The 14,979-nt window shown below is 36.2% G+C and overlaps 1 pseudogene; it reads right to left on the minus strand.

Moving 5' to 3' along the window:
- Positions 1–13,150: 13,150 nt before the first annotated feature.
- On the minus strand, positions 13,151–13,925 carry LOC119529359 (annotated as a pseudogene).
- Positions 13,926–14,979: the final 1,054 nt, after the last annotated feature.

Below are 14,979 nucleotides of genomic sequence, written 5' to 3' on the forward strand. Positions count from 1 at the left end.
GAGCAAAATTTTATTACTGAGCAAGTCTTTATCACCCTGGTGATTTTTGAAAATGCTTAATACTCTTGTGATAATTAAAGAATCTCTGTTTCAGTCCAATCATATTTCTTAGCATTTCTCCCTAAGTGAGTACGTTTGACATTTTTAAGCTGAAAATATAACATAGTTCTGGCAAATAATATCATATATGTTACTAAATGATTCAAATTTTAATTGCACCTTTACATTAGAAACCAAGCGTATATTACAGAAATCTGAGGTCATCTTTAAAGTTCAAGAGTCTTTTCAGAAGGGTAAAATGAATACAATCTTTAAGGGAAATGTCAATTTTATTCTAAGCAATTGCAGTAAAAGAAAAATAAAGCTAAGGTTCACACATTTTAAAAATTGCAAAGGAAAAGGAAAACCAGAAAATAATATTCCTTTTCAAGTAATACGTTGACATTGCCATTAACCTGCAAAGTTTAAGTTGCGTGTTAAATTTTTCTTTCTTCCTTCTTTTACTTTTATAAAGAAAAATAACATTGTGATATTCAAACATGTGATGGGCACTTAAGTATTAGAACCAGTTGCTTCATCTCTGAATCTTTTGTTTATCATGACTGGGCAAGAGATAAATACAGTCATCTTCAGTTGAACATAATGCAAGCTAGTGTTATAAAGAAAAAAAGCAAGGCAGTCTGAGAGATTGAAGGGGGTTTTATGTAGACAAGCTTTAAGTGAAAACATTTAAACTGACGAAAAGGGCCAAATTTAGGACTCATGTTTATGAAAAAACTCATTCTGATTCCCATAAGCATTTTGTGCTTCTTGGGATAATTTCTAAAAGAATTTAACATATATAGTTGCCTTCTCATTAAAGAGTAAAGAATTGACTGTTATTTGGCAGACAGTTGAAAAGGGTAAGTGAATTTATCATTTTAATGGAAAAAGATTGCTAGCACCTATGAGTTTTTCCATTTCTTGTTACCTGGCTGACCTCACCTAATTTTTGTTTGCTTTTTTTTTTTTTTTTTTTGGCCAGCACTCGTATGTATTAAGTGACCTCTTTTCCATATACTGAGATTATTCAACATGTAATTTGTGAATAGTTGCTAATGGTACTAAGGTGCATAGAGGTAGGTGTTCCAGTTTGGATATATTATATACCCCCAAAAGCCATATTCTTTAATGCAATCTTGTGGAATATTTGGATAAGGTTATTTCCACGAAGACGTGACTCACCCAACTGTAGGTGATAACTCTGATTGACTTATTTCCATAGAGTTGTGGCCCTACCCATTCAGTGTGGGTCTTGATTGGTTTATTGGAGTCCTTTAAAAGAGAGCTACACAGGCCAGGACGCTTACTGGTGCTAGAGATGCTTGGAGATGCTTAGCTAAGAGATGCCAGCCCAGAGTTTACTCCAGAGAAGCTAAGAGAGACAAGCCCAGAGACATTTTGGAGAAAGCCATTTTGAACCCAGAACCCAGGAGCAAGGTATCAGCAGATGCCAGCTACGTGCCTTCCCAATTAACAGATTTTCCGGACACCACTGGCCATTCTTCAGTGAAGGTATCCTTTTGTTGATACCTTAGTTTGGACACTTATATGGCCTTAGAACTGTAAATTTGTAACTTAATAAATCCCCTTTATAAAAGCCAATCCATTTCTGGTATTTTCCATAATGACAGCATTAGCAAACTGGAACAGTAGGTATGGATAATGCTGTGGAGGACAAGGGCAAAATGGGAGAAGATGAGAGGATGTGTTGTATTGTGGGAGGAAGGCTGGAATAAAGTCAATGGACGCAGGTTTAAGTTGTACACAGGTTTAAATTCATGCTGAGACCTTAGGAACAACTGTGGGCAATTCATTGACCCTCTTCTCAGCTCCATTTTTTCAGCAGCGTGTAGGGCCTGACAAAAATGTTTTAGATTCTTACTTCACGGACTTATTTGTGAAGACTAATCAGACAATTTGTGATGGGAACATGTAAAGTGGGATGCACAATTCAAACATTAATGGGTGCCTGAAATCAGTGGGTGTCTGAAAACTTGGGTTGCAAAATTTGGAATTCCTAATAAATATTCTAAGGTATCTCTTTTAGTTTCCCGGCTGTCAAAACAAATGCCATGTAATGGATTGGCCTAAACAGGGGAATTTAGTTGGTTCATGGTTTTGAGGATAGGAGAATTCCAAAGTGAGGTGTCAGGAAGATTATGCTTTCTTCCTGAAGACTTTGGCATTCTAGGGCTCTCTGCCAGTGATCCTTAGTGCTTGGCTTTTCTGTCACGTGGCAGCTTCTCCTGGCTTCTCTCTGTCTGACACTCACTCAGCTTATGAAAGACTCCAGCAATTTGGATTAAATCCTAACTTGATTCAATAGGGCCACACCTTAACTGAAGTAACATCTTGAAGAGACTTTATTTTTAATGGGTCCACACCCACCAGAATGCAGACCAAGAATAAGAACATGTTCAAACTGAGGCACACAATTCATTCCATCACGAAGTCTAACAGCTTCATTGCAGTGTAAGCCTTCGTGGTGAAAATATTCTTATGAAATCCTAAGTACCATTTGGATAGCACAGTTTTTTTTAAATGCAACTTTATTGAGATATAATCATATAACATACAATCATTCAAAGTGTACAATTAATTGTTCACAGCATCATCATATAGTTGTGCTTTCATCACCACAGTCAAACTTTGAACATTTTCATTACTTCAAAAAATAAAATAAAAATTAAAGTAAAAAAGAACATCTAAAACATCCCATTCCTCTCCTCCCCCCATTGTTCATTTACTTTTTTAAAATACAGTTTAATTGAGATATACTCACACACCTTACAGTCATCCACAGTGTACAATCAATTATTCACAGCACCATCATACAGTTGTGCATTCATCACCAGAATCAATTCTGAACCTTATCCTTACTCTAAAATAAAAATAAAAGCTTAAAAGAACACCTAAATCTTTCCGTCTCCTCCATCCCACTCTATTCTTCATCTAATTTTTGTCACCATTTTTCCACTCTTCTGTCCATACACTGGATAAAGGGAGTGGATACCACAGTTTTAACAAAACAGAAACTATTTTCTTTATACTGTACTTTATCAAATGTAAGAGTTGACTGCAGGATAACAAAACTTGCCCTCCCAGAGTCCTGTAAGAAACATTAACTATTGTTGATCTTTTCACTGATTGCACATATCCTCATTTTCTTTTCATAAAGCACATCTTAGAAAAAATCAACCTGGATTAAGATCTGTGCTTTCTTGTATAACTTTTATTTAGCAACTAACATCAACTGTGGGCATGGATGAATCCAGGTTTTGTGGGACCTAAAGCTTAATCAATTTAAAGGGCCCTTTTTAAGGAAAAGAATGCAAAATTAAAATATAAAATTAGACATGAAAGTGAAATTTTATTTAGAGTGAAAGAACAAATTATAACAAATCAGGTTCCTTTCTTTTCAGTTATTTTAAAGCTATTTACTAGAAAGGCTTACATAGAAAAGCTTCATGATTGCAACTTGACTTTCCCTCCTCACCTGGAATTTAATAACTTCCAGCAATTCCTAGCAGCCACAGAGGCCTGTGCAAGGAAGAGGAGTTGCAGGTTTATCTGATATTGACTATGGAGAAAATCTATTTAACTGCTTTTTTTTTTATCTTTCTTCACTAGGGCAACCAGGGCTACCAACCGGTTTTGAGAGGCACAACTCTAAAATGCACAAGAAGATTCTCTTGTAAGGGTGATGGGCTTTTCAATTAGTGCCCTCGCTGGACTAACTTCTAAATTAGTCCACAAAGAGTTCCTCTTACAGATACAGTTTCCTGTGTCCAGGAATTTAAATAAAATTTCCCAGGGGCTAGGCCAACAGGCTATTTTGAATAACCACCTGCTTTACCTCAGGATAGCTAGATTTTGTTTTGTTTTTCTGCTTCCTCTGCCTTCCCCTTCTCTCCTTTTCCCTCAATGTTGGGGCATCCTTCATCTTTTGGGTTTCTTTCTTTCTTTCTTTCTTTCTTTCTTTCTTTCTTTCTTTCTTTCTTTCCTTCCTTCCTTCCTTCTTTCCTTCCTTTCTTTCTTTAAAACAGTTTTACTGAGATATATTCCGATACCATGCAATCCATCCAAAACATACAATCAATGGCTTTTGGTATTTCGCAGAGTTGTGCATTTATCACCACAACCAATTTTAGAACATTTTCTTTACTACAAAAAGAAAAACCCCATATCCCTTAGCAGTCTTCTCTCAATACCTCTATCCTTCTCTAGCCCTACATAACTGTGGGTTTCTTTCTTTAATTTCACTGCCTAGAGCAGTGGTTCTCAAACTTGGCTGCACATCGCCTGGGGAGATTTCAAAGCTATTCATGTGCATGCATTTCAGCATGCAGTCAAAGTTGGGAAAAATTACTAAGATTATAAAGTTTCTGAAGTTTTTTTTTTCTTTCCCTGGGAGCAAAATGACTGAAGAGCCGAAGGTAAATATGCATGTGAGACCTCACTAATTTATGCTCTTGTTTTATTGAAAAAATAAATTCATTAACATTTCAAAGGCTTCTAGGCTATCTCTACATAGTTGAAATAATGGCTGTCTTATTGTATGAGTCTTAGAATTGGTTTGGATATTCATTAAAATGAAGCAGAATTTAGAGATTAAATTTATCCTAGCCTCTAAATTTACCACATTTTTCAATTTTATTCAAACCAGATGGCTGAAGTCATCAAGCTAGAAGTTTTTTTTTTTTTTTTCCTTTAAGATTTCTTCAAATTTTATGCATCTGTGATACTTACTTGGGGAGTATCACTGGCAGATCATAGATGGGTATGGAACAGCGTAAATCTGGAAGTGAAGGACAGAAGCTGTGCTGTAAAGTGGAATGGCTAAAGGAGTGGGCAGGTGAATGGAAATACATAAAGCTGGTGTGCTGTCCAGATTCTAAAGTCCAATTCAGTCATTGAATTGAACACAAGGAAGTAAGCAAGGTTTTGAGGTCTATAGAGGGAATGACAGTGTAAGATTTACTTTCTGGCATAAACCTGGCATTACAGTGATGGAACCAAGATACCGAAAGTTGTCATCAGCTCTACAACTGACATGTGGAACTGCTCCTGCAGTTTTTATGAGACTTCCTGATAGGATCAGATCTATATAACGACAAGCATGTTCTTCTTTGAAGTGATGCAGGATCCTGTAGGTGCTGAAACTAAAGCAAAGGGCCATATTCTTTTATGAATCATGCAATCAATTTAGGATGTTGTGACCAATATTTAAAATTGATAAAATAAAATAGAATTGGTATAAAATGCTGTGGGGATAATTATTGTTTCATGGGACTTAAAGGGGGAAGCCTAGACTCAGAAAAGGGACATAACTAAGGGAATTTCACTAGTAGTTTGGTACTTTTTGTTCTAGAATATCTCAACAAAAACCTAAAAGCTGGAATTAGGATTATGGAAAGCTGGGAAATAAAATCATTTTAAGTGTCTTCTCTGGGGATAAGGGAGAAAATGGGGGAGTGAAGCATTTTAAAACTCTCTTATAGGGAATACTGTGGAAATAGAGTGTGGAAAGAGGGTAACTTGGTGAAAGTAATGATGCACCTTAGTGACAGAAAGAGCTATTCCATTTTCAAATAATAGTGAAGAATGAAGTTGTGATAGCAAGGGAGAGAGAAGATAGTTAATGAAAGAAAACATACACCAGGACGTCCATACTTTCAAGAAGAATAAGTAGCAATTTGGTGAAACCAGCAAAAATAAAATATAGGAAACCACAGTGTAAAATGTGTAATGAACATCAGATGAAAAATGAAAAATAAATGATTTAAATTGTAACAAATGTGTAATTCGGTTCTTCCACTGAAACTAAAACCGAGAATGAACTGAAAACAAAAAAGCAAATTCCCTTAAATAAAGCTTATAAAATAATTAAAAGAAAGCAATAAATTGTGCCAATGTAAAATGTATATCTTACTGTTTGTCAAGGTCAAAAACACTGAAAGCCATTGTTTCAGGTAGTTGTATAATTTTAACATGAGAGTAACAACTTGGTTGGTTGATTGGTTTATTCATTTATTCATTCATTTGATCAACAAATATTTAATAAATCCCCAGCATTCTCCAAGTATTGGAAAAGGTGTTTGAGTCACAAGAAGAAGAAAAAGAGTTTATAGTGTAATGGGGAAAATAAACAATAAAAAGTTTGGCAAAGAAAATAATTGCATATTATAGTGTGTTAAATTGGAAACAATCAGGGTACATGCCATAGAATCAGGGTGTTTGCTATAGAATAACCAGGGTGTGGTCAGAGATGGTGGCTGAGAACATGACATTTAGTTAAGTTCACTTCAACTTCTATCAGATACAGGGTTCAGAATTTTCCCATCTGATATTTTATAACCTGATTCTTATCTCTCAGTCTCAATCCTCACCTAAAATTCATAAAGGGGGTTATTTTATTCTTTCTGCAAGATGAGGATCTAATTTCTACAGATTTATAATGGGTTGATCCACTTAATTAAATTATTTGGAATAGAATCTGACTTTTTTATTTGCCTTTAAGTTTAAAAATACATCTGAAAGTAAATCAAAGGGAAAAATCCTATAAAAAGTTCTCTAAACCAGGCCTTTAAAAATAACATCCAAAAAAAAAAAAAAAAAAAAAAAGAAAACCCAAGTAATTAGCTAAATAGGCTCCATATTCAAAGAGAAATTGCCAATTAACCTTCCCCTGGCCCCCTATCAGGAAAGATAGCTAGAGAGTTGAAGAGTGAGGAATTCCTACAGAGGGAGGATCTGATCCATTTTGAGGGATGCCCTTGCTGGAGGCAACATTTATTTGAAAGAAAATCCCAGCCACTGATTCCACTTAAGTTTAGAAACTCTTAAGGGCTAAAAGAGAAAACTCTGTTTGTTGAAAGGAAAAACAAACAATCAAGAAAAGGAGGGGTTTGGCAGACAAAGCCTTCTCAGAGTCAGGTATGTTTTCTGTCAGTGGGTTTGGGTCTGGCACTGAATTTGACCAAGAAGATTATGTTTTATTCTGAGCTCAGTGCAGGTGGGATATAATATGCAAACATGGTCTAAGCCGTATACCTTAATTTGCTGATAAGAAGAGAATGTAATATGTGTGATACAATCAAAAGCCTTTCTGGAATTTGGATATTGTGTGTCAACTGCTTCTCCTTGTTAGATTATACTGCCCTAATGTCACCTACAGAAATAGCACATTTTAAGAAATGCTTACATGAAAATTGAAAATAGAAAGCAAAAAGCTTGGTGTTCTCTTTTCATTGCTCCCATAACATTGTATATATCCCTCTCTTTTAGCATTTAATGAATATTTTTAAAACAGTTTACTTATGGTATTTTGTTTTGTAATATCTTTGAAGTATCAGTGCTAAATATGTCTGACATACTCAGAAAAGGTTGAATTAAAACCAAAATTAAGAAAGCTTATTCACCCCACTTAAGAGGTATAAACCCACCCCAACTTGGGCTTTTGTCCCCACCTCACTGGAAAAACTACTTATCATTTTTGCCAGTGACCTCTGTGATGCTAAGTCCAGGAGCCACTACTTTACTTATCTGCAGTTTGTCAGATTTGGCTAGCTCCCCCTCCTGCAAACATTTTCTTTGCTTGGCTTTTGGGATAACACATACTTTTGCTTTTCCTCCTTCTTCAACCACTGGAGTGTCTCAGGGTTCGGCTATCAATCCCTTCTCCATTTTCACTCCCTAGATGAAATCTCCTACATTATAAGATCTAGTCTCTTGCAATGATGACATCCATATTAATATCTCCATCTGACACCAGTATCATCAGCCAATAGCTTTTACTTAGAAATTTAATTGGCATTTCAATCTAACCAAAATTGAACTCTGAATTTTTCTCCCTCAAACCTGTTTCTCTGGAAGTCTTTTCCGTCTTAATAAATGATAACTCTATCCTTCTAGATGCTCAGGGCCAAAACCTTGGAGTCATCCTTAACTCCTTTGCCTTCTACACCACATATTGAATTTATTAGCAAATTCTTTTGTCTCCACTTTTTGCCACTTTTTTGCCACTTTCATTATTACTGTCATAGCCCAAGCCAGCGTAATCTCTTGTTTGGATTATAGCTAAAACTTTCCGATATTCCTGTTTCCACATGGCTTCCTGTAATCTATTCTTCATACAGTGACAAGAGTGATCCTGTTGCAATTTACTCCAGATCATATCACTCCTCTCCTCAAACTTTCCAATGGTTTCCCATGTCAGACTCAAAGCCAACTTGCTAAAAATGGCTCCTACAAGGCTCTATAAACTGAAACACAACCTCTCTCGGACCTTACCATGCTTCCTTTTGCTCAACACACACTAGTCTCACTGCCGCCCTTGCTTCTCCTTCAGGCTAAATATGCCACTTGCTTCTGCCTGGAATGTTCCTCCACCCCAGACAGCTTCATGGCTTGCTCCCTATTTCCCTCTGATCTTCACTCAAATGTCACAGTATCACTGAAGACTTCTTTGAAACGCCTTTAAAAAAATTCCAGTCACCTCTTCCTTTTCCCTGCTCTTCTTATCTATATTTTCTCTATAGTACTTATCACATTCTATAAAGTTTCTGTGTTTTATTCTTATTATCTCTATTCTGCTGCCAGCATACAAGTTCCAAGAGGACAAGGATTTTTGTCTCTTTTCTTCATTGAAATATCTCTGATATAGAGAAGAGTTTTTAGCACATAGTGGATATTTGATAAATACCTGTTAAATGGATGATTGAATGAATAAAAAATAATGATTTATTTAGAAGTTATTTAGAAACTTAGGGACAGTTTATTTATTTTATTTATTTAAAGTACCAGATAATTTATTTTACCTGTCCTATGTAGTTCCCAGCCTTCTGAACATGTTCCTAAAGAGAACTGAAAATAATCCTATGTATTTCCAGCTCATAAACTAGTCAAGTTCACCATTTAATGACTAGAACAATGAATATCATTAATTGGGATGCTGGAAACCCAGGGGTGGTAGAAAAAGAAAGTGAGTCAGAATTTAGACAACTCTTTCTCCTTAGGGTGTGGCAGAGGCTAGCAAAACTAGCTCAGGTATGCCCAGAAAACAGACATTGGTTTTCTAGGCACAGGTTCCAATGAGTGCAGCATTTAAAGTTCCAATCCCTAAAGACATTTTCAATGACCATTGATGCTGGGAGCCAGAGAGAACACTGATGAGGTGTATCAAGGACTAGGTGGGACATCTCTCTTGGCTGAAGTATTCTAGCAGTGGTCCACAGGAACTCAAGAGTTATTCTCCTAAGAACGGAGATTTGCAGGAGTGAGGCATAGTGCCATGGGTTGAGCTTTAGAGTGATGTTCTTGAGAACCAGTTAAAGGAGACTGGTCAGAATAAAGTAGAGAAGGCTTAGTACTATCCTGTTCTTGGAACTGAGGATCACAGAGGATGAGGGTGCAGAGGAGGTTGAGAGTGCTGAAACTGAGGATATCACGGCAAACATTTGTACTCTGGAATTTAGGACATGCTGATAATGAAAAGATACAGGAAAAGAAATATAGAAGACTTGATATCCAATCAAGGGGCTTGGCCCTTGACTTTATTCCAAGTCCCACTAGAAAAATGTGGGGAGTGGGGGAGGGCATAATCTAGGTAAATACAACCTATTTCTTAGCTTAGTATCAAAATACTTAACAAACACTTCCTATGCTCCAGACATTGTGTATTCATTTCCATTTAGCTCTTATAATACAATTAATAGTTGGCATCAAGATTTAACTGGAGGGAAAATTGAAAGGTTAATGCTATTGCCAAAGTCACAAGGCTTAGGAGTACACAGGACTAAAATTTGAACCCAGAGTGTTTGATTAGGAAATCCCTGATCCTTTCACTATTTCTAGGTGGGTCTCAAACCTGCCTGTGCATTAGAATCTCCTGGGAAGCTCTTATTTTATATTAAAAAAAAATGTTATTTAGTGCCTTGAAAAATAATGGAATGCTTTATTTAAATCACTTGGGCCATACTAAGTGTTCAATAAATAGCAACCAATAATAAGAGGTAAGTATTTCAGAAAGAGTAATTCATCAGAAACCGAGGCTGACTGGAGCCAAGTGAAAGTCTAAATGGGTCCATCTGTAAAGATCTAGAGAAGATGGTTATAGGGGCATAAATTAGGTAACCTGAGAATTGCATGAGTATTTTATGGCATATGTGAGTCTCAGCAGCTAATATTGAGAAATAGACAAAATGCCCAGCCTTCTGAACACATCCCTGAAGAGAACTGAAAATAATTCTTATGCATAGGGCAGGACATATACTAGTTATAAAATAATGATCACTAACATTTCCTACTTTCATTATGTTAAAGATGTTGCTGATTTGCTTCTAATTCACCTGTTTAAACACTCTTTGAATGTTTAGATAATAGATTAGGTCATGCAATGTGCTGATGGTGAAAAGGACTACATTTGAACTCTGGGCTTAAGTACACTTCTTTTTTGAACCAAAGCTCATTTCCTCCCTGTTCTTCTTTTGAGATCCAAAGTCTAAAAACAAGTACATTTAATTAAGGGTTCAAGAGACTGGTATACTAAAAACTACAAAACACTGTGGAAATAAATTAATGAAGACCTGAATAAACAGCAAGCCATCCCATTTTCATGGATTGGAAGAATTAGCATTGCTAATATGTCAATATTAACCAAAGCAATGTACAAATTCAATGCAATTCCTATTAAAATTCCAGCAACCATTTTTGCAGAACTGGAAAAACTGATCCTCAAATTTATATGGAATTGCAAGAGGCCCCAAGTAGCCAAAACAATCTTGTAGAAGAACAAGGTTAGGAGATTTACACTTCCTGATTTCAAATTGTATTACAAAGTGACAGTAAAGAAAATAGTGTGGCATGGACACAGATAGACAAATACGTCAGTGGAACATAATTAAAAGCCCAGAAATTGACCCACACATCTATGGCTAATTCATTTTATTTTATTTTTTGAAATACAAATTTTTTTTTTAGAAACTGTGTAAATGTTTATAGTAGGAAAAGAAAAACCTGTCAAGAAAGACCAGGTGGAAAATGAATTCCCAATAAAATGAAATTTTAGGACAACAAAAGTCTAAAAGGTCACAGAAGAGGAACAGAACACTACTGCCATTTGAACAATGGCTAGCCACTTGCATTTTTCTGACATTGTTAATCACTGAATCTGGGTCTTCCTCTGAATTCCACACAGAGCATACACTATAAAACAATTATATCATAAAATATCTACTTTCTACATACATTTTAGGACAAACTACCACCAGAAACAAATCAATACAAATACATCAGGGGCTGAACACTCTCAATAGTGGGTGACACATGTTTTGCAAAATTCTGTCAAAGGGACTGAATAGGCTGTGGGCAAGAGCAAATGAATGGGAGTTAAGGAATGAAATATTTTATATATTAATAATTAAATCAGTCATGGTACTGTATTTTCTACAAATGAAAATCAACATTTAGTAATACAATGAATTTATCTCCAAAGAGGTTAGTGCACTGGCAAAGTATTCCGATAGCAGTGGACGGACGTGGACAGCAGGTACCGAAAATACCAGCCTTGCAGATTCAAGGTAGTGATGGACTACACTGATCTCTCCCTTTGCCAGAGTTGCAGAAAGAACTTGCAGCTTGATCACCTGCCTGCCGTATTTCTACTCTAAGCAGCAAACTTAAGGAGCCAAAGAGGAGTCCCCAGTGGACAGAGAAGTAAAGAAAAGAAACATGTTAAATATAAACTAAAAAAAAAACCAGTAATATGTATTACTGTTTTTTTTAAGTTTATATATATATATATATATATATATATATATATATATATATATGATGCTAGGGTATTAGAATAGCTAGAAGGAAATAACAGAAATGGTGGAACTGTAACCCACAACATTCTTTGACATTTGCTCTATAGCTGCTCGTTAAATTGTACTCTGAAAGTTATCGCCTTTCTGTATATATCTTATATTTCACTATAAGGAAATAAGTGAAATTGTGGAACTGTAACTCATAACATTCTTTGAAATGAGCTATATAGCTACTTGTTAAATCGTACTTTGAAAGTTATCACCTTTCTGTATATATGTTATATATCACAATAAGGAAATAACTGAAATTGTGGCACTGTAACTCAAAACATTCTTTCAAATTTGCCCTCTAACTACTTGTTAAATCATACTTTGAAGTTATCACTATTCTCTATATTTAAGTTTCACAATAAAAATGTATCAAAAGAACAAAACACACACACACACACACACACACACACAAAACATTAAAAGGGGTTACAATCCCCATTCAAATCTCAGAGATGTTGACAAGTCCCCCAAAGTAGTTGTTAGATTAAAAAACTGGACATGCTTCATTTCCCAAACAACCCAGTACACAGAAATCCAGGGAATAATTGGAAAAATCATCAGAGAAATTCTCAATGAAAATTGGGCTCTTTAATCGAAATATCTCAGGGTTGACACACCTTGTGTTCATCTGACAGTTCTTGATTTTTAGGAGGGATGCAACTGGCCAGTGACACCAAATGGCTTTACAGAGCAACTTTCCTTTTGGGCCAGTGTCTAGGCCAACAAGGATTCAAGCAGTCCTGCAAAGCCTTGTGAACAGCAGGTTGCAAAGCTTCCAAGTTCTAGCAGTTTCTTCCTAAACACAATGTCAAACACCTGAAATCTCTTATGTTATAATTTAAATTTTGAAATATGGAAGCATATTTTAAATACCCTTAAGGCAATTATTTTTGAAAATGTTCTTTGCTAAGATTTCACAGTAGCTTATAATTGAATTCAGTCTTCCCATTTCTCTACTGAGGTCTCTACTTCAACGTATTACATAAAACACTGTCTCCAACAACTACATGGTGAGCTCTGTGGTCAACCTCTTTGTTCCTCAGGTGAACTAAATAAACATTAATACCATCCTACTACCTAAAGGAAAAGGAGTAAAATTTCTACAAAGTGCATTTTTTAGGAAGATGTGTTTTTTGCATATGAACAGAAGCCAGAGAGTCACCTAAGAATAATAAAAGGGAGTATTTTACCGTTGAGCACATGATTTAGGGTGAAGACCTCAGATGATGCTCTGCTGGTTCAGGTTGTTAGTAAACATCTTGTTCCTCCTGAGGTCCGCTTCATCAGGTATCATAAAGCCTTTTCCTGTGGCATAGAGAATGTTCACAATCCTCTGCAATACAGGGTCATTTCCCCCCTCATTCTCCTGGCAAATCAGTTCAATGTTTCTTAGCTTTCCAAAGTAGAACTCGCTCTCCTTCCCTAAGTCTTCATGGTAAGTTTCAATACATTGACATACTGCATCAATTCAGCTGCTTCACCATCCCCATTACCCATACCTGGAGTCTTTCTCACCACACCTGGGCCAGCCTGAGGAGCTGCAATAATTCTCTGTGTTGAAATGGGCACCCATGGTGCTGCATTGCTAGAACTGAGAGGTATCTTTGGCTTATTCAGGGCTGGAGCAACAAGGGAGGGAACCATGCCTGTTTCTTGACCTTATCTAGCAGCTATAGGATCATAGTCTTTTTCTTCATAGTTTACATCAAAAAACTTCTTGAACCACTGAACTAATTCAAAATTGTCCTGCAATTTTCCTTTGTTCAATAGGATTATTTTGTCATCACTCATTCTCTTAAAATCCGCTTGTAGTTGTTTGAACTTCTGGATGCATATTTCACTTTCTTCAAGGCAGCAGAACCAGGGAACAGCACACCCATAAACTGACAATAGGTAGCTTCTGAGAACAAACTGTTCAGTCTTTGTCATATTCAACTGCAGAGACTCATTGGTCTATGCCAGCATGTCATGTTAACTTAGGTTATCGCTGGTCACTAATGTTGAGTATATGTTCACTGCCATCTTTGGGTCTCAGTGAGACTGTCACCACTGCCAGTGTCTAGCTCTGGTTCTGACTCCAATTCATTCAAACCATCCAACCTGGCATGCCCTCCTGAGAAATGACCTGACATGCACACCTTCCTACCTCTCATTACACGGGTAATGTAAAGCACCAATTCATTTCTGACAAGGGTGCTGAGTACATGCACTGGGAAAAGAATAGTCTCTTGAACAAATGCTGTTGGGGAAACTGGATATTCACATGCAGAAGAATGAACTTAGAGCTCTACCATCCACCATATTAAAAAGTCAACTTAAAATGGATCAAAGATTTAAATGTAAGAGCTAAACTATACAGTTCTTAGAAGATAACATAGGACCAAATCTTTATGACTTGAGACTTGGCAAAGAATTCTTAGACATGACATCAAAAGCATGAGCAACAAAAGAAATGATAGATAAATTTGATTTCATCAAAATTAAAACATTTGTGCATTGGAGGAAATTATCAAGAAAATGAAAAGATAACTTACAGAATGGGAGAGAGTTTCAAATCATATAATGGATAAAAGTTAAATATCTAGAATATATAAAGAACTACAACTCAATAGCAAAAAGAAAAATAACCTCATTTAAAAAAATTGGCAAAGGACTTGAACAGATATTTCTCCAAAGAAGACATACAATCACCAATAAACACAGGAAAAGATGCTCAACACCACTGACTGTTAGGGAAATGCAAAATGAAACCACGAAGAAATACAATTTCACACCCACAAGGAAGGCTATTATTAAAGAAAATGGAAGGGATAAGGAGAAATTGTAACCCTAGTACATTGTTGACGGGAATGTAAAATGACACAGCCACCTTGGAAGGCAATATGGTGATTCCTCAAAAAGCTAAATATAGAATTACCATTTGATCCAGCAAGCCCACATCTAGGTAAATACCCAAGTGTTGCTGACAGGGTGGTGCAGGAATGAGACACAGACACAAAGTTAAGAATTAAGGGAGCAGGGGGCCCACTGCATCTCATGCTAAGTGGAAAATAATGCACCTTTGCTCCAGTTATTT

The sequence above is a fragment of the Choloepus didactylus genome, chromosome 1, assembly GCF_015220235.1.
Source record: "Choloepus didactylus isolate mChoDid1 chromosome 1, mChoDid1.pri, whole genome shotgun sequence".
Classification (NCBI taxonomy): Eukaryota; Metazoa; Chordata; class Mammalia; order Pilosa; family Megalonychidae; genus Choloepus; species Choloepus didactylus.